This window comes from Zalophus californianus, chromosome 1, assembly GCF_009762305.2.
Source record: "Zalophus californianus isolate mZalCal1 chromosome 1, mZalCal1.pri.v2, whole genome shotgun sequence".
Classification (NCBI taxonomy): domain Eukaryota; kingdom Metazoa; phylum Chordata; class Mammalia; order Carnivora; family Otariidae; genus Zalophus; species Zalophus californianus.
In genome coordinates this window covers 76,615,424-76,636,451 of record NC_045595.1, presented here as the reverse complement: position 1 = coordinate 76,636,451, position 21,028 = coordinate 76,615,424, and the positions used below count along the sequence as shown (strand labels likewise).

At 39.2% G+C, this 21,028-nt stretch overlaps 2 pseudogenes; one reads left to right on the top strand and one right to left on the bottom strand.

Moving 5' to 3' along the window:
* Positions 1–236: 236 nt before the first annotated feature.
* On the bottom strand, positions 237–5,986 carry LOC113916011 (annotated as a pseudogene).
* A 3,797-nt stretch (positions 5,987–9,783) lies between these two features.
* Positions 9,784–10,330, top strand: LOC113917452 (annotated as a pseudogene).
* Positions 10,331–21,028: the final 10,698 nt, after the last annotated feature.

The following is a 21,028-nucleotide window of genomic DNA, read 5'->3' as shown; positions in this document are numbered from 1 at the left end:
TTTTTCTTCGATCTCCTGTTGAGTTCGTAGGTGTTCAGAATGGTTTGATCTCTCTCTGGCTGAATTCCTGGGACCAGATGAAATTTAGGTCTCCTACTCCTCCGCCATGTTGCTCCTCCTCCAAAAAAGAATATATTTTATTCATGAGTATATAGTTGAATTGTATCCTTCCAAAATTCATATGTTGCAGTCCTAACCCCCAGTACCTGAGAATGTGACTTTATTTGAAACAAGCGTTATTGCAGATGTAATGAGTTAAATTAAGATGAAGTCATTAGGATCAAACTTAATCCAATATAACTGAAGTTCTTATAAAAAGGGGAAACTTGGACATAGAGACAAGCACACAGGGAGACTGCCATGTGAAGATAAAGGTAGGGATGCTTCTCTAAGCCTAGGAATGTTAAAGATTGCCAACAAATGTGTGTGTGTGTGTGTTATTTATATCCTTTTTTCTGATCAGTTTTAGTTTCTGTTGGAAAGTTCCAGATTTTCTGGGATACCATTTCATCCTACCACCTGACTACTATAATGTTTTTTTACAATTTTCTATCCACAGTGTTTTGTTTCTCAACATTTTATCATCTTTTCTGGATCTCAATGAAATAATCAGCAAATACAATATGAATTTGAAGTTATCTTTTATAGTTTTGGCTATCATCAGGGTGTATACTATATGTTATAGTTGAGTGCTAAGAACTAAAGCAAGAGTAAAAGCGAGTAAATGGACAGAGGGAGGGGGCTGTATGTGATCCAGAGAGGACACACCAGTTTTCTCACTGACCAGGTCAATTCTTCATGAAGAATAATGCACTCTGTGTGAGCAAGCACTTATCACTTTCATCAGGAGGAAGACTGGCTTCTCTCTGGGTGATGTGAATGATAAATATTCTTAGACAGGGTAGGCTGTTTATTACACACTGGTGCATTCACAAAGTGCTTGGTCAACTCTCCTGGAACAACAAAATTGGACCAGCTATCCATTCTGGTCTTCAAAAGTTTTTTGACACAGGAGGGCATTCTGTTGGCAAAGTCATGAGTGATGTAATTCATATCACAGTCTAACATTCAGAATCAGACTGGGGGTCTCCTGGTGACTTATCTTTTCATGCTATTTCTCAGACTCTCAAGTAGGTATAGCAGTCATATCATTGTAGACTAGAATTTTCTGACCCCTTTTTGGAACCCCAGGTGGGCATCAGATGGAAGTCTGTACCTCCACATATTATGTGCAAACTATTTTCTCTATGTGTACATTTTAATAGTGAGACTTCATAGGGTGCCTGGGTGGCTCAGTCGGTTAAGTGTCTGCCTTTGGTTCAGGTCATGATTCTAGGGTCCTGGGATCAAATCCTCCATGAAGCTTCCTGCTCAGCTGGGAATCTGCTTCTCCCTCTGTCCCTCCCCCCACTCTTGTTTGTGCTCTCTCTCTCGCAAAATAAACAAATAAAATATCTTAAAAAAAAACTAATGATGTACTATATGCTGGCTAACAGAACATAATAAAAAAAAATAGTGAGACTCCATAGCTTTCAATGGATTCTCCAAAGGTTCTATGCCCTCTTTGCCCCCACAAAAAAATAACACAATAGGCAAGTTCCATTGGAATTCTCTAAACATGTGCACCGTTGGCCTTGTTTTTCTTTTTGCTGATGGTCATCACAGAGGAGGTGCCAAAAATATATTTTTATGAACACCATTTTTAAAAGCACCAGAGATCCCAGGTGTTGTGTGTACCATGTACTGTCCTAGGAGAGAAAACTGTTCCATGTTACAGAATACTGCAGCATGAATGAGTGGCTGGACCATGCAGTGAGTGTGCCACTATCCTGGCCAAATGACATTAATCACTAAATTCAACCAGAATCTAAGAATGTTAGAAGTTGTCATGTGTAAATTCAACTTCGTTCATGCCTATATTCAAGAACTTCTTTCTCTGACAGAAAGTAGACATGATTCTAAGTCATTGTCATTAGTCAGGTGCCTGCAAATCAACGTGTTGTTGGAATCCATCTCGATTTTACACTGGGATTTGCAATTGTTAATATAAGTACCCACAAGTTAGCTAGATTCATCAAAACTGTGAGTATTCTTTGAATACAAGACAAAAACATTCTGGATTAATTGTCTTATCTTATTGATAACAGATGCTGAGATACAGGGTCAAAAATTGTTTATTAAAGTTTGTTATATTTTTTGTAAGTTGCCAAGGAAAGGACTAGATTTAACTCTTTCAGAATGGAGTTAGATTTTGTCCAGCTTGAGGGAAAATGGTCAAGTTAAACTTTGGTAGGATCCAGCCTAATGCTTCTATGGATAATTTTATTTTGACAACTTTTTCAAGTTAGTTCAGGTATTTAAAAACATGAATAAAATTCAACACATGAATACTAGGGAAAGTGCTATCTTCAGAAATGGCAAAGGAAGCTATTAATACCCTAAATATATAATTACCTCTTAAAAATATGAAAAATTTTCCCACGATTAAAAAATACCCATATATCCATAAGACAGTTCACAAAAGAATAAACACAATTGAATGATTAATATATGAAAAAATTTTAATTTCACTAGTAACTAAAGAAATTGAAAATACTCAGTTGTTATTTTTATGCCCTGATATTTAAAAGTTAAAAGTGATAATACTAAGTATTGCAAAAGATTTGGAGCAATGATGCTCTCATAAATGGCACCATTTGTTTGGATGGCAATTTGTCAATAAATCACAAAAGCTTTAAAATGTGCATACCTTTTGAGCAGGAAATTAGACTCATAAAAATGTAACCTAAGGAAGTGAATAGTGAAAAAGATATTCTTTATAATAATATTTATAATAACAAATAGTTAAAAAATCTCTTCAATCTCCAAAAATAAAGATTGTTTAGTTGGGACTATCAAATAATGGAGTTTTAAACAGACTTTAAAGATTTAAATGTGGAATTACATTTACAGCATAGGCAGATTTTTACTGTGTTGCAAAGAAATAGAAAACAGATTATACTATAAAATATGATCATATATTTGCATAAATATATCTATCTTTCTATTTTTCTACAAAATGGGGGAAAAATCTAAAAGGGTATACACCAAATGTTAATGGTGGTTATTTCAAAATAGTGGAAATATGCGTTGTATCTATATTCAGTTTTGCTTCTGTGTGTTCAACTCTTTCTACAATGAGCATCCATTGTTTGTACAACAGAAGTAAAAATTAATTTTAGAAATTCTGTGTGCAGTTTCCTTCATTCTTTTAGCATTGGCAAACTATCTGAAGATGCTCTGAGTACTAACGTTTAAGTGTATGTATGCTGAAGAGAAAAAATACTGAAGTGCTTTCTGATCCTCAACTCCACTGAAAAGGAGAGTTTGACAATTTATAATCGAGTAGAATAAATAAGTAAAATTGCAGGAATTTTGTTGAGTAATGTAAACAGTAAATAAAACTTCATCAGGAGATTAGGAATAACAAAGGGGCCAATCTGGGAAAGTTGGATTTTCTAAGTGCCTGTGAAAGGTGACTTAATCCAGGTAATGTATATCTGGCTAGTTTCACCAAATAAAGTGTTTTATGGCAAAATTGTTCCAACTTTTGGGTTAGATTTCTCCCTTACTTGTCATCTTATCCATTGTTATGTGGCCAGTTGAAAACTTTTATGGAGTAATTAAGCACAGAATTACTACTGCAACCAAAAAGCAGAGAGCACAAAAGTTTTACTTAACCATAGGAACAAGAAGAAACCTTTTCTAATTTCCATAGATTTAAAACCTCCTGCAGAATTTGCTACATAGGCATTAGCTGACCCTTCCATTGTTCCGTGTAGACTTAGCTGAAGTCTGTTGGAAATATTTTCTTCACAGCAGCCATGTAGCTTTAAAGGGGAGGAAAGGCTTTGATCAATAAGAACCTTGGCAAGTATTGTTTTAAAGGTTCCTGACTACTCCAAGTTGTTCAAAGAAAGGTTATTTAGGGTAATCCCAATTCATGCTGCCAAAATTTCACCGAGTGCCTTAGGAAAGTATAGGTGTCCAAGAAGGGTTTCTTTTCTTGTCTTGCCCCTCACCTGATATCTTTAAGCAAGATTCTATATGCGGATTGCCAGAGAGTTCTCATGTTTCCACATCCTAGTCTTGGGAACAAATAATAAATTAAGTCAGTGTGGAAGACAGAAAAGGAAAAGGCCTGATGTTACCTTACTCAGCGTTTTATCAATAAAACTGGGGTTTTTCCAATGGACAGATAAAATGCTGCCTGAGAAATTTTTATGAAGCACTTATTGGATGTGAGTTTTTTTTTTGTTCTGTTTATTCTCCATGCTATTAAAAATTCAGCAAAAATAATTTGAAAAAAATCATAATTATATTAAAGTAAGTTAATATTTTAAGCCAACACTTGCTATAGTCTTATAACGACTTTGTTTTAGAAAATAGAAAGGCAATAAGGATTATCCATCATCTTCCTGTACAGAGATGATCACTTTTAATATTTTTATATATTTTAATCCATGTGTCTTTATACACATAACAGTTTTGCAAATTGGGATCAAATTTGCATACTGTTTTGTAACTAGATTTTCTAAGTTTTAAGTCAAAGCTATGAACATTTAAAATATTCTTCAGGCACCTGGGTGGCTCCGTCAGTTAAGCATTCAACTCTTGGTTTTGACTCAGGTCATGATCTCAGGATTGTGAGATTGAGCCCCGCATCAGGCTCCATGTTGGGTGTAGAGCCTGCTTAAGTTCCTCCTCTCCCTCTTCCTCTATCCCTCTCCCCACAAAACAAAACAAAACAAAACAACAAAACAAAAACACACAAAAAAATTTCTGAAATATTCTTTGAGAGAAAAAGAAAGCTACATAGTATTTCTTTTTTCCCCCCAAACTTTTATTGAAAAGCCAATGGGGTATGATGCTGTATCCTTTTTCAGAAAAGTCTCTTATACAAATGGAGGCTATGGACACCACTTTCCACGTGAGCTGAGGATTTTCTCTTCTCAAACTTGAGTTCCTCAGAATTCCTCATGGCTTGGTCTTGGGTCAAACTCTTGGCACCAATGTCCTGGCAAGAGTGCTGGATGCCAGTGGTCCTGGGTTAGCAAATCCAGCCGATACTTGTCATCTTCATGAGTACCAGTGGCTGCTCCACATAGCAGCTGCTTCTTGGCATCTTTGGAGGCCAGTAGGTAATCCTGGTTCTTCTTCAGTTCTGTCTGGGCGATGATGGCTACCATTTCATCATCTTCATTTATAACAGGTAACTTTCCCTTCTTGCTGTACTGCAGAATTTTGTTTACTTCCTTCGATGTGATGCCTGTAGGAGCTACCACCAAGTCTTCTTCCTTCATCAAGATCCCTTCCAAAAACCAGCCGCGCTCCTTCTCCTTGAAAAAATCAACTCCGCATCCAGCTTCTGTTGGTGGTTGGGATACATGCTGGGCTTTGGCTTCAAACACATCCTGCACTCAATCCTTGGGGCTGAGGACTCAGGGTCTGTGACGAACCCCTGCTCATATTTCTTCATTTTCTGAACTTCACTGGCTTGGACTTCAGGCGTACAGTTGTGATGGATAAGCCAATACCTCTTGTAAGGACCTTTGCGATGGCCATGCCAGCCTCTGTGACTGTCTCCATGGTTGAGGAAACCAGTGGGGTCTTCAGAGTGATCTATTTTTTTTTTATTTTAAAGTTTTTTTTTTATTTCTTTTTATTTTCAAGTAAACTCTACACCCAACATAGGGCTCAAACTCATGACCCCAAGATCAAGAGTTGCATGCTCTACTGACTGAGCCAGCCAGGCACCCCCAGAGTGATCTTTTTGATCAGAGCAGAGGTCAGGTCCACCTGGTCTGCAGTGAATTCAGCGTACCCAGCACGAATATGAAAGTCATTGTAGGTGATGCCATCCCCACAGTTGAACAGCTGATGAACAGTTCCATGAGCCCATTGTCTGGGACATAGATGTGCCCCCACTAATCAGGTAGTGGGCCATGGCCAGTGTGCGGCAAAGCTACGTGTGTCTGAGGACCTGCTGCAAAACAGTACTTCTTAATTTATGCAAATCCCCTATTCTATGGATATGTGAAAGAGAAATCAGTGATCTAGCCACTGTGAAGATACAGTGGCTAGCAAGATACAGTCTGTGATCTCAGTCAGCTTGTATTCTAGTAGTGAAAGGGCCAGAGAGGAGTAAACAAAAATAAAGATACCTATCATGAGCCATGTAAGAAGAGAGAAAATCCAAGCCATGTTCATGGAGTGTCAAGGGATAAGACAGCAAGTCTGATTCGGAGGGTCAGAAGCAGGTGATGTAATGGTCAGTATGATGACAGAATGCTTCTTACACCATGTCTTTGTGGCCAAGTTCAAATGAGTTAACACCTATTAACTGCCTAAAATAGTGCCTATCATGTACTAAGTGCTCAGAAGGTTCCACTCTTACTAGTGTTGTTGTTATTGTCAATACTGTAATTGTGTGGCAATTGAAAGAAAACACTGCCTATGATACCATTTGTTTGAACCCTCTTCCAGCTTCTGCCCCAAATTCAATAGGCCATGCATTTTCTGTAGCAAATGGGCTTCGAAACTCAGCTACTGCATCCACTGATATCAAGAAGTCAAGTAGGCTGCCATCCACTAGGCCCCAGTTAACATTTTCCCTCTAATTTTCATTTGCCTAAAATGATCTAAGGAGTCATAAACTTGAAGAGAGTATTTAATTACTTCAATAAAATAGGCCTATGGTCCTCCATGCTGGTTTAATAACTGCATTTCCATGCTTTTGGAATCACTTACAATATGCATTTTAAACCGGTGACACTTATTTCCTTTTATTATTGTTCCCATTCTCTTAATATGTGTTTATCTTATTTCAGTCTCTGTAGCCTTGAAACAAGTACTTATTAATCAGAAGCCATTTAAATGCTGATATGCCATGTTCTACATTAAGGAAACTAAAAGAACACCAAGCAGCCAAGTACACATAGATGCCTTTCCTCTTAATTAAAAGCTGCTTTGTATATATAATTCCTTTCCTGGCATTTTATGAGGAGATATTCAAATTTAGATTCAATGAGGATAGGGTAATTATAAATATCTAAAGCTTCATAAGAGTCTTATTTTAGGGACTTTACTCAGTGATAGATGACAAGTTAATATATCATGACTAGGTGTTCACTAATGGACTTCTGCAAATTTTTAGAATGAAATCTCTGTGTAGAAACCATGGTTTCTCTTTCTGATGTGGAGTGCTAAGGACCCCAAACACACTCACTACCTTAGAAAATATCTCCAGGCCATTGTCTTGAGTGGTTTTCAATCTTCCTGCAGACTTTGATGTGCATCTTGGAGATGCACTGGTTCATGATCCAACATAAATTCTCAAGACTGCAGTCTGTGATAAGTTAGTGGTAGGGAAAAGGGGCTTCCTGAAGGGGCTGCAACCATCCCCTATAAACACAAAAATGAGGGAAACAGAGCTAGAAGAGCTTATAAATAGTAATGTAAGTTGGCCTGATCTCTAGATAGCACACTGTTTGACAATAAAAATCCTGGCTATAAGAGGGGAAGGAGTCTGAGCATTCTACCATAAGACCCCCAGAGCCAAATCCAAATACTTCCATTCCCTTAGCTAGTCTCTTTCATGGAACACCCCAAAAGTTGTGGGGAATCTTTGGGGGCAAATATGCTGGGTTTTTAATGAGCACTCTAGGAGGCAGACCCTGCATATGTCTTAGAAGTAGCTTCAGTAAATCCAGCCCTTACACACACACACACACACACACACACACACACACACACACACACACACACAGAAAGATTGAGACAGAGAGAGAGAGAAAGAGAGAGAGAGAGAGAGAGAGAGCCATGGGCATCTTGCTAGGTTCTTTGCTGGACTGAAGCAGATTGGGGTGGTAGTGAGCAGCTTAGAGGGAGTGTGAGCAAGCCAAGGACTCTAATACAGCATCCTAATACAAATCTTCATATTGTTAAAACAGTAGGAGAAGGAAGAATAGACATCTTCTGGTCCAGCTTTCTATTTTACAAAAGGAATCCAGAGAGGAAAAGTCACCTGCTCTAGGATGTACAATATTAGTGCCTGAAATGGAAGGTGAACTCAGTTTTTCTCATCTCTGGTCCTGTATATGTCCATTATATTACACTGATTAAAAATGAACAGTACTGGGGGCGGAGCAAGATGGCGGAGGAGTAGGAGACCTGGATTTCCTCTGGTCTCAGGAATTCCGCTGAATAGGGATCAAACCATTCTGAACAACTACGAACTCAACAGGAGATCGAAGATAAGAATAGTAACAACACTCTGAACAGAAAAGCAACAACTTTCTAGAAGGCAGGACGTGGGGAGAAGTGAATCCGAGGAGATATTTAGGAAGATAGACGGCGAGGGAGGGGGCTTCCGTCAGCTGCTACCCCCAAGTGATAGAGCAGCAGAGAACAAAATCAGAAACTTTAGAAGTTGGCTCCGCTGAGGGATGTCGCTCCAGTGGCTAAGCGGGGGGTGGAACCCTCGCGGAACAGTGTGGTCTCAGGACCCTCGGGGTCACAGAAAGACCAGGGGTGCCTGAGGGCGGCAGAGCTCCCAGGTATTGGAGCGGAGAAGCCGGCTGCAGAGACAGAGCCGAAGAGCGGGCTCTCAGCTCGGGGTTGCCATAAACTGTGATCCGCGGCCCAGTCAGGCCACTGCTCCTCCGGCAGGGACCCAACAAGCGGCAGAGCCGGGGAGACTCCCCTTCCTCCCCTGGGAGGAGTGGTATGGGAGCGCACCTCAGGGATCTGCTGGGTTTGGAGACTCCACACGGGGTTGGGTGCCAGACATAGAAACGCTCAGTCACAGGCTGGGTGAGCACGGAGTGCGGCTGGAGACCGGGGAGACGGGAGTGAGTGACTGCTTTTCTCTGGGGGCACACTGAGGAGCGGGGCCCCAAGTTCTCAGCTCCTCTGGGCAGAGATCGGGAGGCCACCATTTTCACCCTGGTCCTCCAAAGCTGTATCGAGAGCTTGCAGGGAATAAAAGCTCCCGAGAGCAAACCTGAGCAGCTTGCTTAGCCCGGACTCACAAGAGTGGGGCAATTCCGCCTCCGCAAAGACATTTGGGAACCATGGCAACAGGCCCCTCCCCCCAGAAGAGCAGCGGGAACAGCCAGCAAGCCAAGACCAAGTTTACCGATCAAGGAGAACGGGAGAACTCTAGCGCTAGGGGAATACTGCACATAGAATTCATGGCTTTTTTTTTTTTACCATAATTCATTAGTTTTTCAAAGTTAATTTTTTTAACTGTTTTTTTTTAAATTTTTCTTTTTCCCTTTTTCAACCAACATCTTATCAATCCCTTTTTTAAAAAAACATTTTTTATTTTTCATTTTTAGAGTCATATTTTTATCCCTTCATAGTAGTTACCCTTATTTTTGGCATATATATATAAGTTGTTCTCTCTTTAAAATTTTGAGATACAGTTTCTTCTAACAGATCAAAATATACCCTAAATCACTAGTGTATGGCTTTGTTCTAGTCTCCTGCCTGATCACATTCTCTCCCTTTTTTTTTCTTTTTTTTTAAATCTTCTTTCTTTTTAAAAACAACTTCTTATCTTATCAATTCCTTTTATAAAATCTTTTATAATTTTCCTCTTTACACTCATCTTCCATCCCTTCATTGTATCAACCCTTATTTTGTACATATATAAGTCTTTCTTCCTTTAAAATTTTAGTAGGCACGCCGTTCCTTGCTGCTGTGGACTCTAGGCCCCCGGGGTTGGTGAAGGATCTCAAGATGGCTGCGTGAAAACTTGCTCTAAAAACCATTGACTGGGTAGCTTTTGGGGAGATCATACCCCGAAATCAGAAGGCCATTGCTAACTCCCTGAAATCCTGGAATGAGACACTTACCTCCAGATTGGCTACTCTCCCTGAGAAACCACCTGCTATCGACTGGGCTTACTACAAGGCCAATGTGGCAAAGGCTGGTTTGGTAGATGACTTTGAGAAGAAGTTTAATGCCCTGAAGTTTCCTGTACCAGAGGATAAATATACTGTTTAGGTGGATGCTAAAGAAAAAGAAGATGTGAAAAGTTGTGCCGAGTTTTTGTCTCTCTCAAAGGCCAAGATTGAGGAATGTGAAAAAGAGCTGGAGAAGATGAGGAACATAATTCCATTTGATCAGATGACCATTGAGGACCTGAATGAAGTCTTCCCAGAAACCAGATTAGACAAGAAGAAGTATCCCTATTGGCCTTACAAGCCAATTGAGAATTTATAAACTTGAGTTGGGGAGAAAGCTCTGGCCCTCGTATTGTAAATGCTGGACATTAAAAATAATGATACAGTAAAAAAAAAAAAATTTAGCAGGCATTTTCTTCTAACTGACCAAAATACTCCCAAAATCTAGTGTGTGGCACGGATCTATGCACTAGAGTGATCATATATGATCATAATCTGTTTTTTTTGTTGTTGTTCTGTTTTTGTTTGTTTTTACCTTTTTCTTTTTCCTTTTTTTTTTTCTCTTTCTTCTTTCTTTCCCTTTCTTGTCCCCTGGTTTCAGGTCTTTTCTGATTTGTATAGAGTATATTTGCTGGAGACGTTGTTAACCTGTGAACATTCTGTTCTCTCATTCATCTATTCTCCTCTGGACAAAATGACAAGAGGAAAAAAATCACCTCAGCAAAAAGAACAAGAGGTAGTACCGTCAGCCAGGGACCTACTCAATACGGACATTAGTACGATGTTGGACCTAGAGTTCAGAATAATGACTTTAAAGATACTAGCTGGGCTTGAAAAAAGTGTGGAAGTTATTAGAGAAACGCTTTTTGGAGAAATAAAAGAACTAAAATCTAACCAAGTCGAAATCAAAAAGGAATTAAGGAGATGCAATAAAAAATGGGGGCACTAACTGCTAGGATAAATGAGGCAGAAGAGAGAATCAGCAATATAGAAGACCAAATGATGGAAAATGAAGAGGCAGAGAAAAAGAGAGAGAAACAACTACAGGATCACGAGGGCAGAATTCGAGAGATAAGCGATACGATAAGACAAAACAACATTAGAATAATTGGGATCCCAGAAGAAGAAGAAAGAGAGAGAGGGGCAGAAGGTATATTGGAGCAAATTATAGCAGAGAACTTCCCTAATGTGGGGAAGGAAACAGGCATCAAAATCCAGGAGGCACAGAGAACCCCTCTCAAAATCAATAAAAATAGGTCAACACCCCAACACCTAATAGTAAAACTTATGAGTCTCAGAGACAAAGAGAAAATCCTGAAAGCAGCTCGGGAGAAGAGATATGTAACCTACAATGGTAGAAACATTAGATTGGCACCAGACCTATCCACAGAGACCTGGCAGGCCAGAAAGGACTGGCATGAGATCTTCAGAGCACTAAACGAGAAAAATATGCAGCCAAGAATACTATATCCAGCTAGGCTGTCATTGAAAATAGAAGGAGAGATAAAAAGCTTCCAGGACAAACAAAAACTAAAGGAATTTGCAAACATGAAACCAGCCCTCCAAGAAATATTGAAAGGGGTCCTCTAAGCAAAGAGAGAGCCTAAAAGCAGCATAGATCAGAAAGGAACACAGACAATATACAGTAACAGTCACCTTACAGGCAATACAATGGCACTAAATTCATACCTTTCAATAGTTACCCTGAATGTAAATGGGCTCAATGCCCAATCAAAAGACACAGGCTATCAGATTGGATTAAAAAAACAAGACCCATCAATATGCTGTCTGCAAGAGACTCATTTTAGACCCAAAGACACCCCCACATTGAAAGTGAGGGGGTAGAAAACCATTTACCATGCTACTGGACACCAAAAGGAAGCTGGGGTGGCAATCCTTATATCAGACAAATTAGATTTTAAAACAAAGACTGTAATAAGAGATGAAGAAGGACACTATATCCTACTTAAAGGGTCTATCCCACAAGAAGATCTAACAATTGTAAATATCTATGCCCCTAACATGGGAGCAGCCAATTATATAAGGCAATTAATAACAAAAGCAAAGAAACACATTGACAACAATACAATAATAGTGGGGGACTTTAACACCCCCCTCACTGAAATGGACAGATCATCTAAGCAAAAGATCAACAAGGAAATAAAGACTTTAAATGAAACACTGGACCAAATGGACTTCACAGACATATTCAGAACATTCCACCCCAAAACAATGGAATACACAGTCTTCTCTAGTGCCCACGGAACACTCTCCAGAATTGATCACATCCTAGGTCACAAATCAGGTCTCTACTGGTACCAAAAGATTGGGATTCTTCCCTGCATATTTTCAGACCACAATGCTTTGAAACTAGAACTAAATCACAAGAGGAAAGTTGGAAAGAACTCAGATAAATGGAGGCTAAAGAGCATCCTACTAAGGAATGAATGGGTCAACCAGGAAATTAAAGAAGGATTAAAAAAATTCATGGAAACCAATGAAAATGAAAACACAACTGTTCAAAATCTTTGGGATACAGCAAAGGCAGTCCTGAGAGGAAAGTATATAGCAATAGAAGCCTTTCTCAAGAAACAAGAAAGGTCTCAAATACACAACCTAACCCTACACCTAAAGGAGCTAGAGAAAAAACAGCAAAGAAAGCCTAAACCCAGCAGGAGAAGAGAAATAATAAAGATCAGAGCAGAAATCAATGAAATAGAAACCAAAAGAACAGTAGAACAGATCAACGAAACTAGGAGCTGGTTCTTTGAAAGAATCAACAAGATTGATAAACCCCTGGCCAGACTTATCAAAAAGAAAAGCGAAATGACCCAAATCAAACAAATTATGAATGAAAGAGGAGAGATCACAACCAACACCAAAGAAATACAAACAATTATAAGAACATATTATGAACAACTCTATGCCAGCAAATTAGATAACCTGGAAGAAATGGATGCATTCCTAGAGATGTATCAACTCTCAAAATTGAACCAGGAAGAAATAGAAAACCTGAACAGACCTATAACCACTAAGGAAATTGAAGCAGTCATCAAAAATCTCCCAACAAACAAAAGCCCAGGGCCAGATGGCTTCCCAGGGGAATTCTATCAAACATTTCAAGAAGAATTAATACCTATTCTCCTGAAACTGTTCCAAAAAATAGAAATGGAAGGGAAACTTCCAAACTCATTTTATGAGGCCAGCATTACCTTGATCCCAAAACCAAAGACCCCATCAAAAAGGGGAATTACAGACCAATATCCTTGATGAACATGGATGCAAAAGTTCTCACCAAAATACTAGCCAGTAGGATCCAACAGTACATTAAAAGGATTATTCACCATGACCAAGTGGGCTTTATCCCTGGGCTGCAAGGCTGGTTCAACATCCGCAAATCAATCAACGTGATACAATACATTAACAAAAGAAAGAACAAGAATCATATGATCCTCTCAATAGATGCAGAAAAAGCATTTGAAAAAGTACAGCATCCTTTCTTGATCAAAACTCTTCAGAGTATAGGGATAGAGGGTACATACCTCAATATCATAAAAGCCATCTCTGAAAAACCTACAGCGAATATCATTCTCAATGGGGAAAAGCTGAGAGCTTTCCCCCTAAGGTCAGGAACATGGCAGGGATGTCCACTATCACCACTGCTATTCAACATAGTATTAGAAGTCCTAGCCACAGCACTCAGACAACAAAAAGGAATCAAAGGCATCAAAATCGGCAAAGAAGAAGTCAAACTCTCACTCTTTGCAGATGATATGATACCTTATGTGGAAAACCCAAAAGACTCCACCTCAAAACTGCTAGAACTTGTACAGGAATTCAGTAAAGTGGCAGGATATAAAATCAATGCACAGAAATCAGTGGCATTCCTATAGGCCAACAACGAGACAGAAGAGAGACAAATCAAGGAGTCGATCCCATTTACAATTGCACCCAAAACCATAAGATACCTAGGAATAAATTTAACCAAAGAGGCAAAGGATCTGTACTCAGGAAACTATAAAATACTCATGAAAGAAATTGAGGAAGACACAAAGAAATGGAAAAACGTTCCATGCTCATGGATTGGAAGAACAAATATTGTGAAGATGTCAATGCTACCTAGAGCAATCTACACATTCAATGCAATCCCCATCAAAATACCATCCACATTTTTCAAAGAAATGGAACCAATAATCCTAAAATTTGTATGGAACCAGAAGAGACCCCGAATAGCCAGGGGAATATTGAAAAAGAAAAACAAAGCTGGTGGCATCACAATTCCGGACCTCCAGCTCTATTACAAAGCTGTCATCATCAAGATAGTATGGTACTGGCACAAAAACAGACACATCGATCAATGGAACAGAATAGAGAGCCCAGAAATGGATCCTCAACTCTGTGGTCAACTAATCTTTCACAAAGCAGGAAAGAATGTCCAATGGCAAAAAGACAGTCTCTTCAACAAATGGTGTTGGGAAAATTGGACAGCCACGTGCAGAAGAATGAAACTGGACCATTTCCTTACACCACACACAAAAATAGACTCCAAATGGTTGAAAGACCTAAATGTGAGACAGGAGTCCATCAAAATCCTAAAGGAGAACACAGGTAGCAACGTCTTCGACCTCAGCCGCAGCAACTTCTTCCTAGAAACATGGCCAAAGGCAAGGGAAGTAAGGGCAAAAAGGAACTATTGGGATTTCATCAAGATAAAAAGCTTTTGCACAGCAAAAGAAACAGTCCACAAAACCAAAAGACAACCGACAGAATGGGAGAAAATATTTGGAAATGACATATCAGATAAAGGACTAATATCCAAAATCTATAAAGAACTTATCAAACTCAACACCCAAAGAACAAATAATCCAATCAAGAAATAGACAGAAGACATGAACAGACATTTTTCCAAAGAAGACATCCAAATAGCCAATAGACACATGAAAAAGTGCTCAACATCGCTCAGCATCAGAGAAATCCAAATCAAAACCTCAATGAGATACCACCTCACACCAGTCAGAATGGCTAAAATTAACAAGTCAGGAAATGACAGATGTTGGTGGGGATGTGGAGAAAGGGGAACCCTCCTACACTGTTGGTGGGAATGCAAGCTGGTGCAACCACTCTGGAAAACAGTATGGAGGTTTCTCAAACAGTTGAAAATAGAGCTACCATACGATCCAGCAATTGCACTACTGGGTATTTACCACAAAGATACAAATGTAGGGATCCGAAGGGGTACGTGCACCCCAATGTTTATAGCAGCAATGTCCACAATAGCCAAACTGTGGAAAGAGTCAAGATGTCCATCGACAGATGAATGGATAAAGAAGAAATGGTGTATATACACAATGGACTATTATGCAGCCATCAAAAGGAATGAGATCTTGCCATTTGCAATGATGTGGATGGAACTGGAGGGTGTTATGCTGAGTAAAATAAGTCAATCAGAGAAAGACATGTGTCATATGACCTCACTGATATGAGGAATTATTTTTTTTAAAGATTTTATTTGTTTAGTTGAGAGAGAAAGAAAGAATGAGAGATAGAAAGCACGAGAGGGAAGAGGGTCAGAGGGAGAAGCAGACTCCCCGCCGAGCAGGAGGCCCAATGTGGGACTCGATCCCGGGACTCTAGGATCATGACCTGAGCCGAAGGCAGTCGCTTGACCGACTGAGCCACCCAGACGCCCGATATGAGGACTTCTTAATCTTAGGAAACAAACTGAGGGTTGCTGGAGTGGTGGGGGGTGGGAGGGATGGGGTGGCTGGGTGATAGACACTGGGGAGGGTATGTGCTATGGTGAGCACTGTGAATTGTACAAGACTGTTGAATCACAGATCTGTACTTCTGAAACAAATAATGCAATATATGTTAAGGAAAAAAAAAGAAGAAGAAGATAGGAGGAGGGGAAGAATGAAGGGGAATAAGTCGGAGGGGGAGACGAACCATTAGAGACGATGGACTCTGAAAAACAAACTGAGGGTTCTAGAGGGGAGGGGGGTGGTGGGATGGGTTAGCCTGGTGACGGGTATTAAAGAGGGCACATTCTGCGTGGAGCACTGGGTGTTATGCATGAACAATGAATCATGGAACACTACATCAAAAACTAATGATGTAATGTATGGTGATTAACATAACAATAAAAATTATTAAAAAAATGAAAAGTACTCGAAGTAGATTCCCCCCCTGAAAATGCTTTTCTTCACTTCAGAATAAGTTTCTTTACATTAAAGACCCTCCCTTATGAGAAAAGAAGTATAAAAACTTGCAGTAAAAAATGGACTAGATAAAATGGGAGTACAAGGATTTATTTTAGGAAAAACAGATGCCCATTCTCTTATGAGGTCTAGAAAGGAGGTGCATTTCACTGAACAGAGATGGTGTTCAGGCTCAGATCCCTAAATGGGGGCCAGTAAATAATGCACAGCAAAGCTGCCTTTGCCTTTTTCTTAATGTAAAAGTCTCCATACTGATAGAAATTAGATGTTGTATGACCAAACCCAAAAGTAAACAAAGGCTTAGCAAAAATCTCCTTCTATATGTAAGGGGTCAATGACGTACTCCATTTCTGGCCGATACACTTGGCAAATAGCCCAACCATCATACCTTTGATATGGTTTGAACATTGATTGTCTTTAAAGATAGTTCAAGAAGTTAACAACATTCAACACAAAGACATCAATTAAATCAGTTTCTAGTGAGCTCCATAAACAGGGAATACTCAAAAGAGGCTGTATGCTACTGTGGAGTCTGATTTGTTTTCTTGACTTAACACCTATCTAAATACGATATTTCTTCCCCAAATTTAGAACGTATAGTATTGTGCTAGGCTCACTGAGATGACTTAACTACCTAAAAAATCACAGCAGCATAGATTTGAGGTCATGAACGTTAAAATAGCAGGAAGTGGCTTTCTATAAAGTTCAGAATCATAGCAACAGATTTTCCTCTGACATCTTATCAAGTCCCAGGCACCTGCCCATGAAATTGGCAACGGGAAAGTATTCTGTACTGCCAATTACAGGTTTCTTGTCATCTTGCCAACTTGCTTTGTCTCCACAACCTGGCAAAATGTGGCTATTGGCAGGAAAGTGAATATTTGAAAATGATTACAGTATATAGGGATTTTTGGTTCCATAATGTCTAATTGAGTAATTGAAAAACTGTTTTAGCACTAGGGATAGATTTGCTTTCTATTTTATAATATGTGACATGCTGTGTAATTTGAGCCCTTTGGCCATTAACCCCTCAAAGAACGAACTAGGATGGGGTCCTCAATGAACGATATCTGTAACAAGGTTAATTCAGAGAAATATTAATGACCTCTGTAATTTGGAATTCCATGGTCATAACCTTCCCTCTAGCTAACCTGAGACATCCGACTGCCTGCTGCTGCAGAGAAAGGGGACAGAAAGCCAGAATTTTCTAAATATCTTGACCATTTCTGGAACCAGATCTTCTGTGAAGTGTAAAGAAAGTACCCAGCCCTCTATGGCAGCTGAACTATTTGGCCTGTTGCCTAGTGTAAGAGAATATTGCAAATAGGAAATGGGAAAGTCAAATCCAGTTATTGTGGTTTGAAAGGATTGTGAGGGATGAAAGACTGTAAGGAAGCAGGATGGGGGTGGGGGCATGGGGAATGTAAGCATCCCAAAGAGACACTAGGGTGTTAGGTGAGGGAAACACCAAAAACAGGGGCTGTTTTTTTAAAATTCACATTAAAGAGTCCATAAGATAATGGTGTCATAGGTGGTCATCAACCATATCAAGCCACAACAAAGTAAAATTAAAAGCACTGAAGTATCAGCTTTCCTGATAGTTTGGTTCTTCTATGGCTAGAGGTTCTAAAAGGGTGACAGCAGCATCAACATCACCTGGGAACCTGTTAGAGATGCACATTCTTGGACCGCACTCCAGACCTACTGAATCAGGAGCTCTGAGGGGGGGGCAGCCTGTGTTTTGACAAGTCCTCCAGGTGTTTCTTGAGGACCACCATCCTATGGCCTGATCTGAGAGTCAGGAATTTCCACAGGTCCCCGAAGGCGTATGCTTGAGCTGAAGTCAAGTGTCTCTGCCTTAGGGCCTACCAGGTGAGAGGCAAGGGGCCTGTTATGTAGAACACCTAGGCCAAGGGCTGGATGGCGAATGTGAAGGTATTCAGAGGCCTTTGTGACAGCACTTAGAGCAGAAAAGTTGAGACCATCAGGGAACACAGCTGAACCTAGACGCAGCTAAGAGAGAGCAACCTGCCTACTTAAGGTGCAAATGGTAATAGGTCGTACATCACACAAGCTATCAGACAAGGGACATCTCCTCAGAAAGATACCTGAGGAAGCAGAAGACACACAGCAATGGAGGAACCGCTTCACTCTCCACCCATGAAGTCCCACTGGTGACATCTATCCCATCTCACTCCCCAGACACCCTCTGGGAAATACCATCTTGGAAAAGGACAATGGAACTGAGGGAAAAGAAGAAAGTGTACAGCTCTCTTATCTGAAAAGACATAGTTCTTTTCCAAAAAGACCATTTAGGATATTCAGAGACCTGATAAAGCGTTCAACTTTGAAGGACCAAATGTTTATACTGGAAGGAAACATAAAAATCTGGAACTTCGTTAATTGGCACGTCTGAGTTGTTCCCATTCCTTAGGGGAACGGGGCTTATAAGGAAGCTGAGGCCAGTGCTAAATAAACTGTGTGTCTGAAAGCAGGATGCATACTATGCTATGCACTTTTGCAGCTTTGTAGTACAGTACTTGCGTTTTTGCTACCCAGAATGCTCTCTGGAAATCAAAATATTTCAGCATAGAAATGATAGCATGAAATAATTTAAAAAGGGATCTTAAAATTGTGAGACCTGCTCATGACATTTTTACAGTTTGCCCTTGGCAAATTCTCCTCCATCGTCCCTCTCTTATAGATAAACCATCAAACAGCTTTGCCAACTGACGCAGAGCCCTCAGGTGGAGGGAGTTTGGCAACATCCAAATGGTGGACACATTGGGAAAGGTCAGTCAGGAATTCCATATTCAGAGACTCAGTTAAGCAGAATATGATGGGCCTAAAATAAATGAATACAAAATAAAACAATAGGCAAGAAAACAATAGGTTTCTTTGTTACGGGGATTAGTCAGTTTGCACTGGATTTTTCAATTACTTCAATGCCAAGAGCATGATCTTAGAAAATCTCACCAATGTACCTCAACTGAGAAATATTAAAAGCTCTTTATAAAAAACCCAGGCAGTATGTTTAAATATTTATGAACAATTTCTATAAATGGCTGCTGGCCAGTTGTAAGAATTAGGTGTATCCAGATGATATAATAATCTTTCCATCACTTGAAAATGTGCTGACTATGTAATACTCACCCTGAAACAGCATCTGCTCAGTGTGCTGACCTGCTTTTTCTTTCTGGAGACATTGGCTTTTATTATTAGTTAAATTTTTAGAAAACTTTTTGGTTGAAGTATCAATTTTATATAAACTAAATTCACAAATCTTTATATATAGCTCAGTACACTTTTACATATGTATACACCCATCTGAACTCCACCCAGATCGATATGTTTCTAGTGCCCCAGAAGGTCCCTTGTCCTCTTCTAAGGAAATAACTCCACCCTAAGCTAACTATTGTTCTGATTTCTATTACTGTTGATTATTTTTTCCTTTTTCTGAACTGAGGCAAATGGAATCAAATAGTAATGATGTTTTCATGATTGGTTTCTTTCACTGAAAATTATGTCTTTATGATTCATCTGTATTGTTGTATTTGGTACCAATCTGTCTCTTTTCGTTGCTGTGTAGTATTCCATTTTAGGACTACATCATAATTTTCTTTTCATGGACATTGGTTCATTTCCAGTTCTTAACTCTTACTAATGAAACTGCCATGATCATTCTTGTACAGGTCTTTTGATGAACATAAGCATCCGTTTCTTTTGGGTATAAACCCAGGAGTGGAATTTCTATGTCAAAAGATATATGCTTATTTAGCTTTAATAGCCACTGCTGGATTTTCAAAACGATTGTACCAATTTATAATCTTATCCAAAAGACTGGCTTTTTAAATGAGAGAACACAACATTGTTTGCTTTCAAGACAGGCCTTGCTCAACACTGACTTCCTTGGGATGGTTTGTCTATAGTTAACGTAGGTGGGCATAAATGCTCTAGAGAAGAAAGTGTTTCACTTGTCTAATTCAATTTCAAATTCAACTATGTATCCTTCAGGAAAAGATGGCTCATGCAGGAAGCAATTTAATATATAGGGTCAGCTTCTTTAACCCCAACTAATACATTCCTTTTTAAACCTTTATTATTTTTTTCATGTTGCAAAGTATATATGAAAAATGGGGGAGGCTATGCATGTGTTCAGGTGAGTGGTATATGAGAAATCCCTGTACCTTCCTCTCAATTTAGCTGTGAACCTAAAACCATTCTAAAAGAAATAAACTCTTTAAAAAAAAAAACATGTACTCACTGCAGAAAAATCAGAAAACACAGGAAAGCGTATACAAGAGGATAAAGACCCCTAATCTGACTGTGACTTTTTGGACTATATGCTTCCAGAACTTATTTACACATGGAAGAGTTCTAGCTATGTGAAAAACATTTCTTTACCAAGGTTTTGTAACTTGTGTTTTTGTTTTCTGTTTACTTCTTTGGTTTTATTTAACTATATTCATAGAATCTTCACACATCAATAATTATAAATATGCATCATATTTAATGGCAGCAGGGAATTTTATTGTACATAAATAACATAATTGATTTAACTATTCCCCTACTGATGGATGTTTATATTGATGCTTTCTCTTTTAGAAACAATGACATGGTAAGCATCTTTATGTATTATACATCTTGTGCACATGTTAAATTATTTTCCTTAGGATAAATTCCCAAAGTTTTATTTCTAGGTCAGAAGTGATGCATATATTCAATTTTAATATAGATTAACAAAACGCTGTACCAAGATACATCTCCAACTATATATGAGTGCAATTTCCAAACTCCCAAGTAGTTGGCTGCAACATTCTTTTCAATCATTTTACTGGCCTTAAATAATACCCATTTTTA